Genomic DNA, 23,283 nt, shown 5'->3' on the forward strand with positions numbered 1-23,283 from the left:
TCAAAGTGTTTCCTTTCAAATGATACCAAGAATATGCCTATCATTGTGAGGGCCTGAGTTACAGGCAGTTAGATTTAAGTTTGTAATTTTAGATGGAAATTAAAACATCTATATTTTTAAAGTGGCGGATCCTTTTAGTAGTTAAAATAGCTGCGCCTTTCTCTTTTCAATGAGAAAAATGTTTTGGTTGCACCTCAACTTACGTCGTCGGTCGAGTGCCCTCCACTTCATCCCCAATTTGTTTTTGCAACATTTAATTTTAATAAAAGTGCTTTATTGTTGTGCGCGCATTGCTTTTTTTTGTAATACAGGTCTTCCGAAGAATAGTCGCATGTGGAGAATGTCTGTCCCGCCTGCAATTCTCTTTTATTTTATTGTGTTACACATCTGGCCCTCGTACGAATATAGTTGAATAGCCCTGGGCTAGACTGTATCAACAACTCCTCAACAGTGCGAAAGACAAATGGTCATGTTCTGGAGTTTATGCAACCTGAATCTGGGAGGGTTCTAGGGATTACTCAAGAGGACAACTTCTGGTCTTGAATTCACATATCTCTATATGAGAGCGCAATATATGAGAGCGCAATATCTATCACTCACACACACACACACACGGAATCCCAAAGAAATAGACCAGTGGAAACCTCCTGCATGTCAATATCAAAATTAAAGCGAAGCAGCAGAGAGACACTGAAATATAGTCATGCAAGCCGTAACAAAAAACACAAAGAGAGGACAACTTAAATAAAATAATTTTACAACACGCGAGACGACCGACTGCGAGCAATTGCAGGAAAGGCCTCCAATGAGTCAGTTCCATGAAAATCCTTTACGAGACGTTCCCATTCACACTTCCTCAGTGGGTGAGTTTACTGTGAGAGAGGTGCAGCATAACTGCCCCGCTGAGGACCGGGCCCTGACCCAACACAGATGTCAGTTCTGCATTTGCGCACTCCGACACCACCAGTGTCAGAACTGAGGTGAACGTCAAATGTGCTCTATGGCGGAGCGGCACTCCCCTATGAATATAAATGGTAGTTTTTACTAATTAACGGTTACATAGTGAAATATAATCTAAACTGATAACTGCAAGAAACAGATGATGAATTTGTCATTTCCCAATTTGGTCAAATATGATTCTTTGCCCACATAACCAATAGGGCTGGGAATTGCCAGGGACCTTTCGATAAGATATTATCGAATTGTATGGCAATTTGATGTTCCAAACATATTGCTCACTATGTCGGATGCAGAGAGAATGAGAAAACGAGTTGGGCAGTCAGGGAAATAAATGTGCTGAAAACATATTGGCTCATTATTTATTAATAAGCTTGAGAACAAGAAATAGGATAAAAATACAGGAGTTATGGCACAGGAACAGAGGACTAAGCGCTAGCTAACACTACCTACAGCAGAAAGAGATCATACTTGAGTCAATGTCGTCCAAAATTAATATTGTGATTTCTAACTATTGAGTTTTCCCAGATTACACACGACATAAGCTGCTGCTATTCACTGGACCCCTACCTACAGTTGACATTAGAAGTTTATACACCTTAGCCAAATACATTTAAAGTCAATTTCTCAATTCCTGGTATTTAATCCTAGTAAATATATTTTTAGGTCAGTTAAGATCCCCACTTTATTTTAAGAATGTGAAATGTCAGAATAATAGCAGAGAATGATTTAAGCTTTTATTTCTTTCATCAGATTCCCAGTGGGTCAGAAGTTTACATACTAATTGAGTGTATTTGCTAGCATTAAATTGTTTAACTTGGGTCAAACATTTCAGGTAGCCTTCCACACGCTTCCCACAAGTGAATTTTGTCCCATTCCTCCTGACAGAGCTGGTGTAACAGAGTCAGGTTTGTAGGCCTCCTTGCTCAAACAAGCTTTTTCAGTTCTGCCCACCAATTTTCCTTGGGATTGAGGTCAGGGCTTTGTGATGTCCACTGCAATACCTTGACTTTGTTGTCCTTAAGCCATTTTGCCACAACTTTGGAAGTATGCTTGGGGTCATTGTCCATTTGGAAGACCCATTTGCGACCAAGCTTTAACTTCCTGACTGATGTCTTGAGATGTTGCTTCAATATATCCAAATAATTCTCCTCCCTCGTGATGCCATCCATTTTGTGAAGTGCACCAGTCCCCCCTGCAGCAAAGCACCCCCACAACGTAATGCAGCCACCCCCGTGCTTCACGGTTAGGATGGTGTTCTTCAGCTTGCAAGCATCCCCCTTTTTCCTCCAAACATAACAATGGTCATTATGGCCAAACAGTCCCATTTTTTGTTTAATCAGAACAGAGGACATTTCTCCAAAAAGTACGATCTTTGTCCCCATATGTACAGTTGCAAACCGTAATCTGGCTTTTTAACGGCGGTTTTGGAGCAGGTTGAGCCTTTCAGGTAGTGTCGATATAGGACTCGTTTTACTGTGGCTATAGATACTTTTGTACCGGTTTCCTCCAGCATCTTCACACGGTCCTTTGCTGTTCTGGGATTGATTTCCACTTTTGGCACCAAAGGACATTCATCTCTAGGAGACAGAACTCATCTTCTTCCTGAGCGGTATGATGGCTGCGCGGTCCCAGTGTGTTTATACTTGCGTACTAATTGTTTGTATAGATGAACGTGGTACCTTCAGGCGTTTGGAAATTGCTCCCAAGGATGACCCAGACAATTTTTCATCTGGGGTCTTGGCTGATTTCTTTTGATTTTCCATAGATGTCAAGCAAAAGAGCCACCGAGTTTGAAGGTAGGCCTTGAAATACATCCACAGGTGCACCTCCAATGATATCAATTAGCCTATCAGAAGCTTCTAAAGCCATGACATTTTCTGGAATTTTCCAAGCTGTTTTAAAAAAGGCAGTCAACCTAATGTATGTAAACTTCTGACCCACTGGAATTGTGACACCGTGAATTATAAATGAAATGTCATCTGTAAACAATTGTTGGAAAAATTACTCGTCTCGTGCAAAGTAGATGTCTTGTTATGGTTTTGGCAAGTCGGTTAGGACATTTGTGGAGTGGTTGAAAAATGAGTTTTAAAATGACTCCAACCTAAGTGTATGTAAACTTCTGACTTCAACTGTATATGTACAGTACATCGCTACCTTAATTACCTCATACCCCTGCATATCAACTCGGTTCTGTTACTCCCTGTATATAGCCATGTCATTTGTACTCGTTCTTTTTATTCACATCACCATTTCATACACATTTTTCTTTAGCTCTGCATTATTGGAAAAGGACCTGGGTAAGTAAGCAGTTCACTGTTAGTCTACACCCACCGTCTACGAAGCATGTGACCAATTAGATTGTATTTTATAACCAACTAATAAAAAACATGCATCAATGTAATGGCTTTGTTATAATTAGGAAATGGAATAGGAGGTTTTTGTGCAAAATATTGGAAGAATTGGAATATGCAGCGTTTAAGTGATGCACCTGCACACATACAGTGCATTCGGAAAGTATTCAGATCCCTTGACTCTTTCCACATTTTATTCCTTTAAAATTGAGCAGGAAAAAAATAAAAATACACTGCTCAAAAAAAAAAAAAACTCCAAGTCAATCACACTTCTGTGAAATCAAACTGTGCACTTAGGAAGCAACACTGATTGACAATAAAGTTCACATGCTGTTGTGCAAATGGAATAGACAACAGGTGGAAATTATAGGCAATTAGCAAGACATCCCCCAATTAAGGAGTGGTTCTGCAGGTGGTGACCACAGACCACTTAGTTCCTACGCTTCCTGGCTGATGTTTTGGTCACTTGAATGCTGGCAGTGCTTTCACTCTAGTGGTAGCATGAGACGGAGTCCACAACCCACACAGGTGGCTCAGGTAGTGCAGTTCATCCAGGATGGCACATCAATGCAAGCTGTGGCAAGAAGGTTTGCTGTGTCTGTCAGCGTAGTGTCCAGAGCATGGAGGCGCTACCAGCAGACAGGCCAGTACATCAGGAGACGTGGAGGAGGCCGTAGGAGGTGATCAAGAACCCGATGGTCACTGACAGAGCTCCAGAGTTCCTCTGTGGAGATTGGAGAACCTTCCAGAAGGACAATCATCTCTGCAGCACTCCACCAATCAGACCTTTATGGTAAAGTGGCCAAACAGAAGCCACTCCTCAGTAAAAGGCACATGACAGCCCATTTGGAGTTTGACAAAAGGCACCTAAAGGACTCTGACCATGAGAAACAAGATTCTCTGGGTCTGATGAAACAAAGATTGAACTCTTTGGCCTGAATGTCAAGCGTCACGTCTGGAGGAAACCTGGCGCAATCCCTACGGTGAAGCATGGTGGCAGCATCATGCTGTGGGGATGTTTTTCAGCAGCAGGGACTAGAAGAATAGTCAGGATCAAGGGAAAGAAACCAAGCAAAGTACAAAGAGATCCTTGATTAAAACCTGCAGACCACTCAGGACCTCAGACTGGGACGAAGGATCACCTTCCAAAACGACCCTAAACACACAGCCAAGACAACGCAGGAGTGGCTTCGGGACAAGTCTCTATGTCTGAGTAGCCCAGCCAGAGCCCGGACTTGAACATCCCTGGAGAAATCTGAAAATAGATGTGCAGCGACACTCCCCCTCCAACCTGAGGATATACAGAGAAGAACAGGAGAAACTCCCCAAATACAGGTGTGCCAAACGTGTAGCGTCATACCCAAGAAGACTCAAGGCTGTAATCGCTGCTAAAGGTGCTTCAAAGTACTGAGTAAAGGGTCTGAATACTTATGAAATGTGATTAATGAAATACATTTACGAACATTTCTAAACCTTTATTTGCTTTGTCATTATGGAGGTATTGTGTGTAGATTGATTGAGGGGGGAAAAAACATTTTAGAATAAGGCTGTAATGTAACAAAATGTGGAAAAAGTCAAGGGGACTGAATAATTTCTGAATGTTCTATAGAAAAATCATAAAAGCAGAAAGAGGTTCATTTTTACTACAATTGTGCAAATTTGCTCACACAGAAGCTACACACACACACACACACACACACACGAGGATTCAGAGATTGGATTTCCTCAAATAGAACGCAGTGATGACTCATTCTCTGCTCAGCACCAACTGCAATGTTCTGCTGTAGCAGATAACACCTTTATTTATTAAAATAAATGTTCAGATAATAACTTTATTCTAAATAAAACTAGTTATTTACCGCACTTGGAGTTCTAAGAGGCTGAACTGTCAATATTTCACACTGCATTGACATTTACATCCCTATTTACTTCCTTGAATGAGATTCCAATTAAGATGAGTCATATTGTAAACACTGTACGCTAAATATAGCCATAGAAATGTGGAGGTTGTTACAAATAAGTAATGATTTGGAATATTAATTGATAGAAGTAATTTAGAATAAAATCAGGTCATTGAAAAATAAAACATGGTCAAGTTCACAATTTATCTGGGGGAATATACAACTGTTCACCCCTTGTGGGAATAGGCCTATATGGATAGGGACAAATTTACATTGTTCTAACAAAATAAATATTTTTAAAAGCATAAGCATGATCATGGTAGAAAATTGAAAGAGCACTTTAATGGGAAACAGTTCACCTGGTACAGGTCTGAATCCAAAATTTACACTGTTGATTTTATGTACATTTACTGCACTTTTCACAGCATTTGTCAATAACGAAATCTGAAAATACTCTGGATACATTGTTACATAAGAATTTTAATTGCAGTAGGTGCAAGAAGGGTTTGAGTGAGAGGTCCAACGAGTGTCCACACCTCTCCAAATGCAAGAAGGGTTTGAGTGAGAGGTCCAACTAGTGTCCACACCTCTCCAAATGCAAGAAGGGTTTGAGTGAGAGGTCCAACGAGTGTCCACACCTCTCCAAATGCAAGAAGGGTTTGAGTGAGAGGTCCAACGAGTGTCCACACCTCTCCAAATGCACTTCTAGAACAAGGAAAGACCCTTCAACTATAGGAGGTGCTTTTTTGAACTCTCCTTGCTTTGCCATTGAGGAACTGAGGCACACTGCCAGCTTAATATATTGCCAACATAATATACAACCTTAGTGTTTGTCTGAAGTGCCTTTTGAAAGCCTAACAGATTACAATTTTGGTGTGCATAGAATGTAGTCCTGAGTGCATTCAAGTTAGTGTTCCGCGGCAAATTCTCAATACGACAAACCGAGGCTCATCTGTTCAGGTCAACCCAGGGTATTACACATTGACCAAACCAGCTCCAAGTGTGCGTCTGCATGTTGATTTGGTCTATCACGAGCAGACGTGTTTATGACACGCAGGTGAAAAAACTAAATTACATTTAGGGAAAACACAGGGTTGTTATTTTACCAGAAATGCACATGGTCTTTTTGCTGGATATCTTTGTATAATTTTGACCCATTTTGAACACACAAAAATCATGTGTTCTCTACTAAATTTTTTCAGCATGCAACGCATGTCATCCTTGTAGCGATCATAAATGTTAAGTGCACCTTTGGACTCACAGGTGTTTGGTTTGCTTGAATGACATCAAAGCCATATTATAACACTCAATGTCTCATCTTTCAGAACACATCAACTCCTCTCATTTACAGCGTTTCCCTCACCAAGACAATTTCAAATGTCGCCCAATTAGGCAGGGCGGGATGAGGGAAACTTGTCACACACGGTGCTCAAGTTTATAATAGCTGTCAGTCAAAACCGATAGTGCTGTGAAAGCGTAGAATCTGAACTCTGACGTCATGTATAGCATGTTACTCTACAGCCACTGCGTTCCAATCCGCTGATCAATGACAAAAACTGCCATGTGCAACCCGTATACAGGATGACCGGGACTGTGCAAGTAGAAAGGTCTTACTGATCATAAACGGTAAAGTAAGAATACCTTGATAGGCTAGCCTATAAAAATTGGGGAAAAACAGATTGTGAGAAAGAAGGACAACGAATGAAAGAAAAGAGTGTAAGCGGCTGGTTTAGCTTGTGTTGATTGGTGCAAATCAATACATTCCTGCAGTCAAGATAGGAACTTGCCACTCATATTGGAAACAAGCATGTTCAAAAGGAACAGAGACCCTTAGTTTTAACTCATTATACAGAGAAACTGAACATAAATAGGGCTGTGATTGGGTCTTTGCCCATCTATTGAAGAGCGGTTGGTCATATACGTACAAAGCACTACAGCTGGGCGATATGGACAAATCCTTATTGCAATAAATTACCTGAATAATGATAAATAGAACAAAGTTCAGCTAATGTTGTGTATCCTTTAAAACTACTATAACTTGTTTGATGGTTGCAGCCATCAATTGTCCCATTAACAAATGTCACATACATTACCTTCAGAGAATACTCATTTAACATCCCTTGACTTTCTCCACTGTTGTTTTAGATACAATTAAAAAATATTAAATTGAGATTAATGGCCTACACACACACACACACACACACACAAACACACACACACTAATGTCAGTGGAGGTATGTTTTCCTAATTTAAAAAACAAAATGTCTTCAGTCAATAAGTATTCAACCCCTTTGTTAAGGAAAGCCTAAGTTCAGGAGTAAAAATATGCTTAACAAGTCATAAGTTGCATGGACCCACTGTGCGCAATAAGTGTTAAAAAGCTGCAATATGTAACTTTTTGGGAGAACCGACCAAAGTCAAGCCATTTCTATGCTTCCTGTTTTTAAGTTTTGTTTTTGCACATCATCTGCAAACAGCAGAAAATACAATACTGTTATGGAAAATATATTTCAGTGATTTAAAAATGGTACAATGATTTTCTATACGACTTGTTTTGTCAAACAGAAATTATGCCAACTATTTTAATTTTAACAACCAGGAAAAGGTGGAGCAATTTCTGCATAGTGCATCTTTAACGTCATTTTTTAATGAATACCTCATCTCTGTATCCCACACATACAGAGAATCGTAAAGGTCCCTCAGTCGAGCAGTGAATTTAAAAACACAGATTCAGCCAGGTTTTCCAATGCCTCGCAAAGGGCACATATTAGTAGATGTGTAAAAAAGGAGACATTGAATATCCCTTTGAGCATGGTGAAGTTATTAAATACACTTTGGATAGTGTGTCAATACACCCAGTCACTACAAAGATTACAGGAGTCCTTCCTAACTCAGTTTCCGGAGAGGAAGGAAACTGCTCAGGGATTTCACCATGGAGGTCAATGGTGACTTTAAAACAGTTACATAGTTTAACGGCTGTAATAGGAGCAAATGGAGGATGGATCAACAACATTGTAGTTACTAACCTAATTGACAGAATGAAGAAGAAGGCTGTACAGAATTGTTTTTAAATCTCATAACATGCATCCTGTTTGCAAAAAGGCACTAAAGTAATACTGCAAAAAATGTGCCAGTGTTATGTTGTGTTGTTGGGGGCAAATCCAATACATTAAATAAATCAAACTGTCACATACACAATTAACTCTTTCTTGAACTGCATTGTTGGTTAAGAAAATATTTACCAAATAAACTAAAAATAAAAGTAACACAATAACAAGGCTATATACAGAATACCACTCTCCATATTTTCAAGCATAGTGGCGGCTGCATCATGTTATGGGTATGCTTCTAATCGTTAAGGACTGGGGAGTTTCAAGATTACAAAAAAGAAAAGGAGCTAAGTACAGACAAAAAGCTTTGAGGAAAACCTTGCTTAGTCTGCTTTCCACCAGACACTGGGAGATTAATTCACCTTTCAGCAGGACAATAACATAAAACACAAGTCCAAATCTACACTGGTGTTGCTTACCAAGACCACAGTGAATGTTCCAGAGGTGCCGAGTTAGTTTTGACTTAAATCTACTTGAAAATCTATGGGAAGACCTGAAAATGGTTGTCTAGCAATGATCAACAACCAATTTGACAGAGCATGAAGAATTTTGAAAAGCATGAATGGTAGGCAAATAGTGCACAAACCAGGTGTTAAAAGTTCTTAGAGATTTACCCAGAAAGCCACAGCTGTAATCGCTGCCAAAAGTGCTTACAAAGTATTGCCTCAGGGGTGTGAATACTTACGTAAATGTGATATTTCTGCATTTCCTTTTCAATAAAAATGGTCAAAAATGCCAAAAAACATAATTTTGGCATTGAGGCCGTGGTCACCAACCTAAGTAAAGATAACTTTCGCATTTTTAAAAAAGCATGCCAAGATCTACCACTTGTATTTTTTTTTAACATTACCCTAATAAAAACTTCTGTAGTAATCAGGTTTGTGCAGTAGGCAGGCCTAATACATCATCACAGCATATTGGCTATATGCCTGGCCTGCCAATATTGTTAATCTCAGACCACATATTTTAAACCGCGAACTTTGATAATAAAAATAGATCATCAGTTGGTGTAGCACTTGCTAGCCACAGTAGAGTATAAATTAAAATAATTTGAATATTTATTATTTTACTGGACAGATGGTAAGCTACCTGCATCTGATGGTGATTAAGACAACTGAAATTATGAAGAAAAGGGGGGGGTAAAATCACAACATCAATGATGTTCAGGTCGGAAAGTCAGGGCTCTAGAAAGATGCCCGAGTTTCCGCCTCGGAATTCCAAGTTGGATTACCGTTTTTTTACACAATATTTTTCCCAGTCAGATCTCGTTTTATTCCGAGTTCCCAGTTGGCTTGAGCGCATTGAAGTCGCAGATGCCAGAGTTCCTAGTTGTTTTGAACACGGCATTAGTCTCAGCGGAGGGAGGGAAAGAGCAGCAGAGGGTCAAGCCTCTCGCGGTTCCTGCTCTCTCCTTCCTTTCTCTGGTCAGTATCATCGGAGGGGACACAGTCTTCAACCCGATGGTGAAACGAGTCGCACCGCATCTGCCTCAAGCACCAATTAATATCGTTCCTATGAACAGAGAAAGTGAAATATTCAAATAGACAAGCTGCTAATAATAATAATAATAATAATAATAAAAACCCAAGGCTATCTATACACTCAGCTACTCATTCATTGAAGCGCAAGTAGGAGTTATGTTTTGTAATAGTTTTGAATAAAAATGTGACAGTGCTGAATAAATTTAAAAAATGCAACATGAACTCACTTATAAAAACAGCACCTCTGCTGTATTATTTGACAGTCTCCCTCTGGTCATGTTTAAAAGCTAGGAAATCTCACGTAGGCTCATATCAAACTTGAAGGTACTGATTTGCGCTATCCACCGGGTAGACCGACAAATTAAATAGCTAAAAATGCAAACACGTGTGTAGATGAGTTTCAAAAATAGATTAAATATATTTCGAATTCAGTCTAACAGTAAAATGTGGAATAAGTCAAGGGGTATGAATACTTTGAAGGTACTCTATTAGAAAAACGTGTGTAATTTCAAACTTCATATTTCTCTACTATAGGCTACTTATTGTAATGAACCATCAACAAAATTCATGCGATAAGTGATCGGTATGGTCGGTGTCAATTTACCGTGCCAGCTCTACAATGCACTTAAAAATGGGTCACCAATTACCTTCATGCAGGCCACTTACGGGTGCTTTTCTACAGCAATCATGACTTTTTTAGCCTCTTGGAACAGCACCAAACAGAACGTTACCTGGCTAACGAAGGCCCTTACGCTATACAAACCCCTCGGTCCGGTACTTCCGGACAATGTAACACATTTTTGCCTTAGCAGGATTCGAGCTCTTGGAGGAGCTCTCTGTGTTCCTGGCTGATCGAACAGGTGGGTGACAACACAGAGAACAGAGTAAATTCTCTGCTGCACTCCCAGTCTCAAGTAGCCTAGTCGCCTGTGCAGGGCCAGTCACACAAAAGGAAAAGTTGCCATCCTGACCATAAGGCCCTTTTGGGTGTTTGGGATTATTCAGGTATTGTTCTCTCATGTGGTGGTGTATAAATGTGGCAGTGGACATCACAGTTCGACACCTGTTCAGTTGGAGTTAATAGTAACTTTTAAAAGTCAATGCACTTCTATCTGCAGATAAAATAAGTCCAGTCATTGTACTGCATGTTCAACTCTCATAAAAAGGCTGACACTGAGGATAGTTAGACTTCCTGCAAAAATTCTACAACGTGTCTGCATTGTTATTGCTGTGGTCACAGTCTAAGACCCGTCTGAGCTCATCTTCATGACCAGTTAGCTTTGCAGTATTGCTGCACCTACCGATCGGAAGGCCTTCCTGCCTCAAATGCTATTAACATAAAGACAACACGAACACTATATATCGCCAAAGATACTAGCTACACTCAAGCTACTTACACGACTCATACTCATTGCACAAAAAAAACAGCAGTCATGTTTGCTCTAGTGTACTGTCCAATGAGCAGACAACCCTCCAGGCCTTTCACAGAGCAGTCAGGGTTGCCACGGCACCCAGTGACATTCAAAGACGTCATTAGGGGGATGGGAGGTTAATAAAGGTCTGGTCAGTCGTCAGCGGTTCTAAATATAGACAGAAAGAGATTGGAGAAGAGAGCAGCCAGTAAGAGAATCCACAGGTTGTTGTTAGGATTTGTTCTGATATAGGATAGCCCATGTGTAGAGGAACTTAAACCAACTAGAATCATGAGAGCAAGTCTAAAAAAAAAAAAATAAAAAATACATGTATTTTGTTTAAGAGACCCATGAACACATCCTGCTACTGAATATAATTCTGAATAATCACTCCAGTTTGCCGACTTCTTTAAGATAAAAGTAATAGTGTACAAGTTCAATGGTGAACCATACAGCCACCATAAAGCACCGGACTTCGAGATGCCGGTTTCCTGTCATCAAACAAACCTGTAAATTACAACACATGAGTAATGCCCTGAGGGGAGTTCATGGAGAGGATCAGAGGGTTAAGAGATCACGGGGAGGGGGGGCTTTCTTTGCATGTCATGAAGAAAAAAAGCTGGAGAAAAGAAAACCAGACTTACCTGTGGTGTTGGCAGAAATGATGAACGGAGAAGCCAGAGATGATTGCGTTAGTGGTCTTTGTTGTTCCAAAACTCAGTCAAGTTGAAGGTAATAAGAATTAGGATGATAAAGCCTTAGGCGAGTGTGTATTTGCTTGCGTTTGGGAATGGACTGAAGGTTCTAAAGTGGGTCTTCGGCGTCGGCCATGACTTGTCCACAGAGGTATGGTGGATCAGTAGGCTCCTCCCCTTCAAGTCAATCCCACTGCAATAGTCACAAATTAACAAGAGTTAGCCAGCTGCAGTTCAAGGATCCTGGTATCCGTAACTCCTAACACACCTGGCCACTGCAGATAACATGGCCAGCATTCATTCAGTCATAAGTAATTCAGTAATGTTCGTTTTCAACTCCCATTTTTCTTAGTCAGGCAATGACAGAGTAGGTGATCTGCCAGTCAAGATTAGTTGTTACACACAGGCCAAATAAGCAGTTGGACTACCTCCATTTGCAACTCCCTCCCCGACTTCCACCATGATAAACAGATGACCAATGATTTTACATTATTCCACTGCAGACTACCATTAAAACACCTTTAACTAATAAAAAAAAAATCTAGTTGCTAAAGACAGTGTCTGACATGTGGAAAATTGTTTTGCTTTGAGGGAAGGTGAGGGAGGGGGTGTTAGTCAGTTTGCCTCCGCTGAAAAGCACTTGCCGAGCTGTTAATGGGATGAGTCATGCAGCCTGGGGTCTGCAGAGACGAGAGAGAGACAGCAACACTACGATACCCACACTCCCCCTGGGGATGGAGGAGGAGAGGCATAGTGCTGCAATACCCATACTGGCCCCCAGGAGCACCATGCTTCTCAATGACCCCAGGTGAGTGGACAAATGGACAGTGTCAATATGTGCAGTCTTTCTAAGCTGGGCCTCTGTTCTAAATCAATAGGCTACTTAGTCATTTCATCAGTGTGAATGTGTAAACACGCATTCTAAATTACTTAGTTGTAAATATCTCCCGGCTCTATAACGTTTCACTTATGTATGATGGTCTATTTCAAAGGTTGCAAAATAAATAAAACCTTAGTTGTTGTTGTTGCTTCCTAGATCGCTCGTATAGCTATCAAAGCCATGTCACACATTTTTACAAGGGGATTTCACCATGGGAGGTCTGATTCCATCCAAGGGTTCTGCCCAACATAAATGAAAATCTAGATTCTCTTTATTCCAATTCGTCTTTAAAAATCTGGAATCCGTATTTAGTGAATATGCCACGTCCGTTTGCAATGTTACAACAGAAGTTACTTCAAACAACTGACGGTTCATTTCCCTCAGACATCATTGCATGCACGATACAAGAGCAGAGGTACTGCACATGTCTTTTGTTGCCATGCTAGATGCTCCGCTCCTCAGTTTCATCAACAAAATCAAAAACAATTCATGCGCTGGGGCGAGTAGTGGCGCAGTTTCACCTTGAGCGGATGAACTTAACAAAAAGCAGCAAATATTCAATAAACTCCTGTCAAGGTAGCCTAATCACATGCAATAAAATGGATGCAAATTGCTACATGCATCATGTTAAAATTGTTTTTACAAAAGAGGTTATTCACACACTTTGCAGACCTTACCCAGAGCAAATTACATCATACAAATGTACATATTTTGTATTCACACAGCTGGATGAACACTGGTGCAGCGCCAATTGTCTCTCTCATTAATATACAGCAATGACCTTTGATGATTCGAACATAACCTCCTGGTTAAATCCTTAACGTGCGATGTTGGCCCCATTACGTCACACAGTAATAGACATAACAAAGTGCCTGCTTTATGCTTAATCCCCATTCATCTCAGTTTGCTCTGCAGCTGCTGTTGGGTCTGCATCCTACAGGAGTCCTGGCAGTTCCACAGCCCACTGGGGCACCCTGCGTTTTGGACAGTGTCCCTCCCTGGAACTGCGGCCTCACCTACTGGGCAGAGGGAGCAACTGCAGGGGCAGGACGTAGCCAGACAGGAGACATTGTTTTCAGCACTTACAGTGCCAGTCAAAAGTTGACACCTTCTCATTGAAGCGTTCCTTTATTTTTACTATTTTCTACAATGTAGAAGTGACGACATAAAACTATGTATTAACAAAACGTGTTAAACAAATCTATATATATCTAAATATATGAGATTTTTCAAAGTAGCCTCCCTTTGCCTTGATGACAGCTTTGCACACTCTTGGCATTCTCTCATTTCAAATGAGGTAGTCATCTGGAATGCATTTAAATTAACAGGTGTGCCTTGTTAAAATGTCTTTCCTTCTTAATGCATTTGAGCCAATCAGTTGTGTTGTGACATGGTAGGGGTGGTATACAGAAGATATCCCTATTTGCTATAAGACCAAGTCCAGATTATGGCAAGAACAGCTGAAATAGGCAAAGAGAAACGACAGTTCATCAATACATGAAGGTCGGTCAGTCAAAGCGGAACATTTCAAGAACTTTGAACGTTTCTTCAAGTGCAGGTGCAAAAACCATCAAGCGCTATGATGAAACTGGCTCTCATGAGGACCGCCACAGGAAAGGAAGACCCAGCGTTCAAAGCAAACTATTTGTCACATGCGCCAAAGACAACAGGTGTAGACCTCAGTGAAATGCTTACTTACAAGCCCTTACCCAACACTAAAAAGTGTTAAGAAATGATTTACTAAAATAAACTGAAGTTAAATAAAAATTTATAAAAATAAACATAATTAAAAGGGCAACAATAAAATAACAGTCGAAAATAAAAGTAGCGAGGCTATATACAGCGGGTACCGGTACAAAGTCAATGTGCTGGGCACCGGGTTAGTCGAGGTAATGGGGAGGTGAGGAACAGTCTATGACTTGGGTGGCTGAATTCTTTAGCATTTTTTGGGGCTTTCCTCTGACACCGCCTGGTATAGAGGTCCCGGATGACAGGAAGCTTGGCCCCAGTGATGTACTGGGCCATACGCACTACTCTCTGTAGTGCCTTGCAGTCGGAGGTCGAGCAGTTGCCATACCAGGCGGTGATGCAACCAGTCAGGAGGCTCTCAATGGTGCAGCTGTAGAACGTTGAGGATCTGGGGACCCATGCCAAATCTTTTCAGTCGGCTGAGGGGGAAATAGGCGTTGTCATGCCCTGTTCACAACTGTCTTGGTGTGTTTGGACCATGATAGTTTGTTGGTGATGGACACCAAGGAAGTTGAAGCTCTCAACCTGCTCCACTATTGCCCCGTAGTGGAGCTGTAGTGTACGACCATCTCCTTTGTTTTAAGTCTGCTGCAGAGGAGAAGTACATTATGGTTAACTGCACCTCAGATTGTAGCATTTATTTTGGCTGCAGAGTTCAAGTAACAGACATCAACTGTTCAGAGGAGACTGTGTGAAATCAAGCCTTCATGGTCAAATTGCTATAAAGACTACTAAAAGGACAGCAATAAGAAGACTTGCTTGGGCCAAGAAACACAAACAGAAGGACATTGTTGCTAATCTATCCTTTGGTCTAATGAGTCCAAATTTGAGATTGTTGGTTCTAACCACCGTGTCTTCGTGAGACGCAGGGTAGGTGAATGGATGAGCTCCACATGTGTAGTACCCACCGTGAAGCAGGGAGGTGGGAATGGTGCTTTGCTGGTGACACTGTCGGATTCATTTAGAATTCAAGGCACACTTAACCAGCATGGCTACCACAGCATTCTGCAGCAATACGCCATCCCGTCTGGTTTGGGCTTATAATTTGTTTTTCCAACAGGGCAATGATCCAACACACCTCCAGGCTGTGTAAGGGCTATTTGACCAGGAAGGAGAGTGATTGAGGGCTGCATCAGATGACCTGGTCTCCACAATCCCCCGACCTCAACCAAATTGAGATGGTTTTGGATGAGTTGGACCGCAGAGTAAAGGAAAAGCAGCCAACAAGTGCGGGAACTCATTCAAGACTGTTGGAAAAACATTCCAGGTGAAGCTGGTTGAGAAAATGTCAAGAGTGTCATCGAGGCAAAGGGTGGCTACTTTGAAGAATCTCAAATATATAATATATTTTGATTTGTTTAACACTTTTTTGGTTGCTATATGATTCCATGTGTTATTTCATAGTTTACACTATTACTCTACAAAGTAGAAATTTGAATTTTTTAAAACTAAAATCATTGAATGAGTAAGTGGCCATAAAAGTGAACAAATGTATTTGATTTTTAGGCCATATTGCCCAGCCCTTATTACCACTGCAGTGTAATTCCTGGAAAGCGGATCTAAGTCCCACTCAGTCGCGGAAGTCTTGCCTCTAAGCCATATGATTTAATGGATCGGAGTTAGCGCTGAAAGCCCATGCCGTACCGCCGTCCCTGTGCCTTCCGCACTGAAGCAAGGCTCTCAGGCGTCGCTGATCGTTTAATGCTCTTTAAACTACTCTCCTCAGATGTCCCCTCCGGTTTAACACTGGCCTCTTGTCAGCACATCGACTAAATATATTCATCTTTCTCTAGGGCTTTGTTTGGTTTTGCAAGGTTATCTGGGAACAGCCATGAGGATTAGACTAACGACAGGAACATGTAATTTAGTCATTCACCAACACATTTAGATACCAAAATCACCAAGACCAATTTGTGACAGGAAGGCATTGTTACACCAATTGCAAGAAACATCTCAAATTGAATTTATACTTTTGAAATTGTTCATTTTATGCAGCCTTTCTAACATCTGGGACTAAGTGCCATTAACCTATGCCTTTCTCCTGTACACCCACAGAGGATGACATTTCCTGTAATTGCATACAATATGTCAGCTAAATCTGAAAAGTGTCTAGGGTGTGGTATGGGGCTAAGCAAATGGCGCTCTGTGATATTCCAGAAGTTTGTAAGCAACGCTCCCCCTGCAGGATCCCAGGGCACTCGGTCAGATGACATGCTCCGGCAAGGGCCTGGCTTAATCACGGCATTCACCGGAAGCTTGGTTATAGAAACCGTGTCATAGAGATAATGGGATGCCTTGTCACAGGGTATTTAGAACCTTTAACCACTTCTGACTGCTGACCTAGCCACCTTCAACGGCTGCATTAGCCTAATGACATACCATTGGGGATAAAAATATCAGCTCATCTTTATTCTTTTTTTACTCTTTGCAGTACCACTGCATGATGGTGCAAGGAGACTCATCCAGCGAATAGCATAAGTGGGGGTCTCCGCCTCTTCACATTTTCACTGAAAATACCGGTCCCTCAAACAGCCAGGAAGTGCTGCTAAGTGACATGCTCTGTCCTCAGATCTTGGCATCAGCATTTGCTTTGAAGCCATGACTTAAAATGGTTCAACATATGAAGCACAGAAATTGTACACCAAGAAATTCTTAGTAATATATAATAATATATGCCATTTAGCAGACGCTTTTATCCAAAGCGACTTACAGTCATGTGTGCATACATTCTACGTATGGGTGGTCCCGGGGATTGAACCCACTACCCTGGCGTTACAAGCGCCATGCTCTACCAACTGAGCTACAGAAGGACCTTAGAATTGCAGGGAGAGCTTTAAGCAGGAGCAAATCATTTTGCAATAATCAAAATGTGCTTCATGTTGAAATTGGCTGCTGTCAAACTTTATTGCATAGCATTTATGAATGCAATGGCCTTCGGGCAATGCAACAGAAAGGCCTGTGGCACAGTCAGGTCTGGTCCAAAATCAGAACCACATAAGGAGGATCCTTTGTGCGCTTATAAACAGAACCAAAAGATGGCGTCTGACGCTCACTAACCAGTAAAAATGTGTGCTGCTTCTGCACATCCCCCTCAGCCAGCCCTCAAAGTCAAGGCGAGAGAGCGACCAGCAGATTCTCAAGGAGAAAGGAGGGACACCACTCAGCAGAGCCTTTCCCACCAGCAGTGACGAAATGGCCCCATCTACCCTTGATTTTATGTAAGGCCACACCTTACATAAAAAAGAGAACATGCAGGCTGTCAATGGCAGTGCGGCACCTTTAATTTACCTTGAAGCTAAATTGTTCAGTTAAAACAGCAGAGAGAGATATGCCTAGTTAGTTGATTCAAAATGTAGTCAAATTAAGCATGTCTAGGCCAAGGCCTTATAACTGGTCCAAGGATGTTTCATTAGGATCCAGACAGCAAATTACTAACTTCAGTCAAATTATTTTTCCCCAACACTGAAGTGCCTCACAGAAATGATACAATCAAAACAATTTTGGGTCAGCACATTGCTCAAGGGTAAGAGGCTGGCACCTATTCCTTCTGGAATTTGAACTAGTCACATGCCCATTTCTCCAAGAATAGGCTTTTCTGGAGGCTAGGATTGTAAACGTGCATGGAATATTGGTGTGGAAGCTGTCAACTATGGGTTTTATCCGATCAACACTGGCAACCAGGTTCAGGACAACATTTTTTTTGAAGATTTCAGCACAGAAAGCATGTTTCAATCATTAACATACAGTGGGGCAAAAAAGTATTTTGTCAGCCACCAATTGTGCAAGTTCTCCCACTTAAAAAGATGAGGCCTGTAATTTTCATCATAGGTACACTTCAACAATGACAGACAGAATGAGGAAGAAAAAAAAATCCAGAAAATCACATTGTAGGATTTTTAATGAATTTATTAGCAAATTATGGTGGAAAATAAGTATTTGGTCACCTACAAACAAGCAATATTTCTAGCTCTCACAGACCTGTAACTTATTCTTTAAGAGGTTCCTCTGTCCTCCACTCGTTACCTGTATTAATGGCACCTGTTTGAATTTATCAGTATAAAAGACACCGGTCCACAACCTCAAACAGTCACACTCCCAAACTCCACTATGGCCAAGAACAAAGAACTGTCAAAGGACACCAAAAACAAAATTGTAGACCTGCACCAGGCTGGGAAGACTGAACCTGCAATAGGTAAGCAGCTTGGTTTGAAGTAAGCAGCTTGGTTTGAAGAAATCAACTGTGAGGAGGGGGCAATTACAGAGAGCTTAACAAAGCCTACCACCAGAGAATGTTATGTAAGCAGGGGGACACATGTCAGATGCATTTGGATGATCCAGAAGATTGGGAGAATGTTATGTGGTCAGATGAAACCAAAATATAACTTTTTGGTAAAAACGCAACTCATCGTGTTTGGAGGACAAAGAATGCAGAGTTGCATCCAAAGAACACCATACCTACTGTGAAGCATGGGGGTGGAAACATCATGCTCTGTGGCTGTTTTTCTGCAAAGGGACCAGGACGACTGATCCGTGTAAAGGAAAGAATGGGGCCATTGAAGATGAAACGTGGCTGGGTCTTTCAGCATGACAATGATCCCAAACACACCTCACGGGCAACGAAGGAGTGGCTTCGTAAGAAGCATTTCAAGGTCCTGAGTGGCCCTAGCCAGTCTCCAGATCTCAACCCCATAGAAAATCTTTGGAGGGAGTTGAAAGTCCATGTTGTCCAGCAACAGCCCCAAAACATCACTCCTCTAGAGGAGATCTGCATGGAGGAATGGGCCAAAATACCAGCAACAGTGTGTGAAAACCTTGTGAAGACTTACAGAAAACATTTGACCTCTGTCATTGCCAACAAAGGGTATATAACAAAGTATTGAGATAAACATTTGTTATTGACCAAATACTTATTTTCCACCATTTGCAAATAAATTAAAAATCCTACGTGATTTTCTTTCTCATTTTGTCTGTCATAGTTGAAGTGTACCTATGATGAAAATTACAGGCCTCATCTTTTTAAGTGGGAGAACTTGCACAATTGGTGGCTGACTAAATACTTTTTTGCCCCACTGTACAGCTGAGGTTATTTTTGCTTCACACTGTATCCTAAACACTTTTCTACAGTGTATGAATCCAAGTTTCCATGCATGTTTGCATTGCAAACAGAATAGGCAAACATCAAGGCCCTGTATCTTCAGGGCAGCACATGGGCAGGGCTGTTCAATAGCCTTTTCAACACCTTGTGTGATTCATCAGGACAAGCGACTCTGCGTCACGTCATTGATGAACTGTCTTTAAAAAAATAAAAAGGAGTTGCCATCTTATATACTGAACCTATTTCATGAAGGAGTAGGCCTAATCTCTCGTGGACAGATGCACGTAACATAAAACTGGTAGTAGCATCTGTCGACAGCCTGTGGGATGGCAAATAGACTAGCCCGAAACTGGCTGAGAGTTTCCATTTAGAGGGATGAAGACTTTGCTAGTCTCGTTAGTACATTTACGCAATATTTTATTTCTGGGTGTCCGAGAACAGAGAAGCAAAGTTCGACCATCAAGTTTAATTCAGGCAATCAATATCAAAGATAGACATTTTAAAAATAGACAGTGACCAGCATAGAGAAAGCACATTTAAATGTATACTGTTCAGTGGCCATGGTCTGAAGCAAATGTTATTTATATCCTCCCTCATAAGGAAGAGGTCCCCTATGAAACATGGGGTCTCAATGTGTGACCCTTTTTAAGGTCTTGACATTGGTCACCATGTAATTCAACTGGGCACATCCAGATGTTTGCAGATAACCTGATCTTATAGCCAAGAGGGCAGAAATCAGAAGTGTGTGACAAGGCAACCCTTGAGCAAAAAAAGCTGATGCTAGAGATGAAGAAACGCTAGCTAAACCATTTACTTGGAGTGACTTAAATGAGGGCAATTCCACAGCAACAGGGATGCTGATATTTTTCACATTGGCATACAATTTAAACAAAATCCAATGATTAAAGTTTAACAAACCGTACGACTCCATGCACAAGGACTTAACCATTTTCCATTTTTTTTAAACACTTGCAAGGCCACTCGAGGACTGTGAGAGGCACACACACACACACACACACACACACACACACACACGAAGCAGCATCTGTCAATCAACTGATCTCTAGCAAATCTTTGACACTTAATCAAAGACAGGCATTTGTCATTAATTTCATTTTAGGATGAAATCCTTCTCCATCCAACTCGGAGCCAAAACCACAAGCCACATCTTTTCATAGGGTTTAGGGTAGTGGCCTGCAGGTACAATGTTAACGTGTATAAAAACACAGAACAAGTCACAAATCAAAACCTTACTTTGGAATCCACTGTAGAATATGCACTGAGTGTACAACACATTAGGAAAACCTGCTCTTTCCATGACAAACTGACCAGGTGAAAGTTATGATCCATTATTGGGGTCAACTATTAAATCCACTTCAATCAGTGTAGATGAAGGAGGGGAGACAGGTTCAAGACTAATTTAAGCCTTGAGACATGGAATGTGCCATTCAGAGGGTTAATGGGAAAGATAAAATATTTAAGTTACTTTGAACAGGGTATTGTAGTAGGTGCGAGGGGGACTGGTTTGATGGTGTCAACTACTGTGCTTTTCACACTCAACAGTTTCCTAATGGTATCGAGTACGGTCCGCCACCCAAGGGACATGCAGCCAACTTGACAACTGTGGGAAGCTTTGGAGCAACATGGGCCAGCATCCCTGTGGAACACTGGACACCTTGTGGGCCGTTCCCCAACAAACAGAGGGCAAAAGGGGAGTGCAACACAATATTAGGAAGGTGTTATGTTTTGTAGGCCTAGATTCTCTGTGTACCTTTAATAAATGCCATGTTCCTTTCATCACAGTTATGCCTATCATGAAAGTAACTGCAAAAACAACTTTGTCAGCAGACAATCCATTGTGATAACTGATACAGACCATAAATGAAGAAACTATTCAGACATCTCTACATAAGGAGCAAACCTACCCATCTGTACTTCACTATCTAGGCACAAAAGGTGCTTCCAGTAATGCAAATTTGTATTTTGGGGGCAAGGAAGGCACTGATAGAGTTAATTGGCCTAAGCCATTATACTTTTCACTTTCATCCACATTTTATTTTACGCAGTGGAACTAGTGGCGTTAAATGTCATTTAACTAGGCAAGACAGTGAAGAACAAATTCTTATTTACAATGACAGCCTACCAAAAGGCCTCCTGCGGGGACAGGGGCTGGGATGATAAATATAATATAGGACAAATACACATCACGACATAAAGAGAAACAGACCCAAGACAACATAGCAGGGCAGCATCACATGACTACACAGCATGGTAGCAGCACAAAACAGGGTACAAACATTATTGGGCACAGACAACAGCACAAAGGGCAAGAAGGTAGAGACGACAATACGTCACGCAAAGCAGCCACAACTGTCAGTAAGAATGTCCATTATGGAGTTTTTGAATGAAGAGATTGGACAGTTCTCAGTTTGAGTGTTTGTTGCAGCTCATGTTAATTAGTATAACGTTATATTGAATATGCAAAAATACAGGCTACTGACTGTGTGGGATCCTCTCTCACACACGGCATAGGAACTGCATGCACCTATAGAAACAACTATCAGGGGAGTGGGACCAAAACTCAAGTGGCACCATTACCTTTTTTTAAACGAGGCGTCGCAAACTTGCAGACGACTGCAATGGGGGTAACCAGAAGTGGAGATTGCAGAAGTGGCAAACTAGTCATTTAAACTCGAACAAAAACACCGTTTGCTAAACATTGGAGGATACACATGTTTATGCAGAGGGCACCGACGGCTGCGGTACTGCTTTTAGCAACCACCCTAAATAAAAACGTTTTGAAATTGTGATAGCTAAATTAGCTAAACGTTACTAGCTATCTGGAAGTAGCTGCTGATAAGCTAACGTTAGCTAGCAAGCTAACTAGACGTCTGGGATCATTACAACCTGGCAAACTGACGCTTTAAATCAGATGCCAATACTATGTGTCAGTTTGTTAACTTAAAATTATCCAAATTAGAACAATCCATTCATGCGCATTAGCTAAAGCAACTTCGCTTGCTAGCTAACGTTAACTAGCTATCACAACTTCATAGCGTTCTCTCAGCTTGTTAGCTAGCCAGCAGTAACCAAACGCATCAGATGAAAATATCGCCGTATAAAAACATTTCTTACCAGCAGTAGACGAAAGATACATTATCTCCCAGCAAACATAACGTACCTGATTGTCGTTATCCTTTTCGCTGCTCGGGGATTGCCTCTTCGACCGTTACACTTCTTGATCGGTTTAATAATATTTTTTTGGGGGTTGAAATGTTCACTGTCACAACTCTCTTTCCTCCATATTTTCAGCTCCTCCACCAACAACATTAATGACGTTTGTCCCCTGTCACGTGACCCCATCTTGTTGGCGCTAAAAATAGATTATACACCCAATGAGTAACTCAGAACAGCAGGACAGATACCCAACACAGTCGCAATGGTAGCCCTACTACCAAGGCCCGAGTAGGAAAGGACTGCAAGTTTCCTACCAAAATCTTGGTTGCGCAGAATGTGGAGCGCATCTTTTCGGGAAGACTATCAATGTGAATCTTGGGCGCCACTATTAGATATACGGTAACTTAGAACAGCAAGTTACAGAGTATGCTAGAACTAGAGCATGGGAAACATGTTTACATTGCCAAAGCAT

General features: G+C 41.3%; 1 protein-coding gene across 2 annotated transcripts in view; it reads right to left on the reverse strand.

The window, feature by feature from the left end:
- LOC124000833 (histone deacetylase 5-like) overlaps nucleotides 1–22,949 on the reverse strand; it is a 91,246-nt gene extending 68,297 nt beyond the window's left edge. The window contains exons 1-2 of one of the 2 annotated variants that reach the window (XM_046307482.1): nucleotides 22,816–22,949; nucleotides 11,860–12,103 (exon numbers count right to left, since the gene is read on the reverse strand). The gene's annotated coding sequence lies outside the window, so the exon portion shown is untranslated. The remainder of the gene's footprint in view (nucleotides 1–11,859; nucleotides 12,104–22,815) is intronic. The other variant, XM_046307483.1, reaches the window with a different exon arrangement.
- Between the last annotated feature and the right edge of the window lie 334 nt (nucleotides 22,950–23,283).

The sequence above is a fragment of the Oncorhynchus gorbuscha genome, linkage group LG16, assembly GCF_021184085.1.
Source record: "Oncorhynchus gorbuscha isolate QuinsamMale2020 ecotype Even-year linkage group LG16, OgorEven_v1.0, whole genome shotgun sequence".
In the NCBI taxonomy this organism is placed as follows: domain Eukaryota; kingdom Metazoa; phylum Chordata; class Actinopteri; order Salmoniformes; family Salmonidae; genus Oncorhynchus; species Oncorhynchus gorbuscha.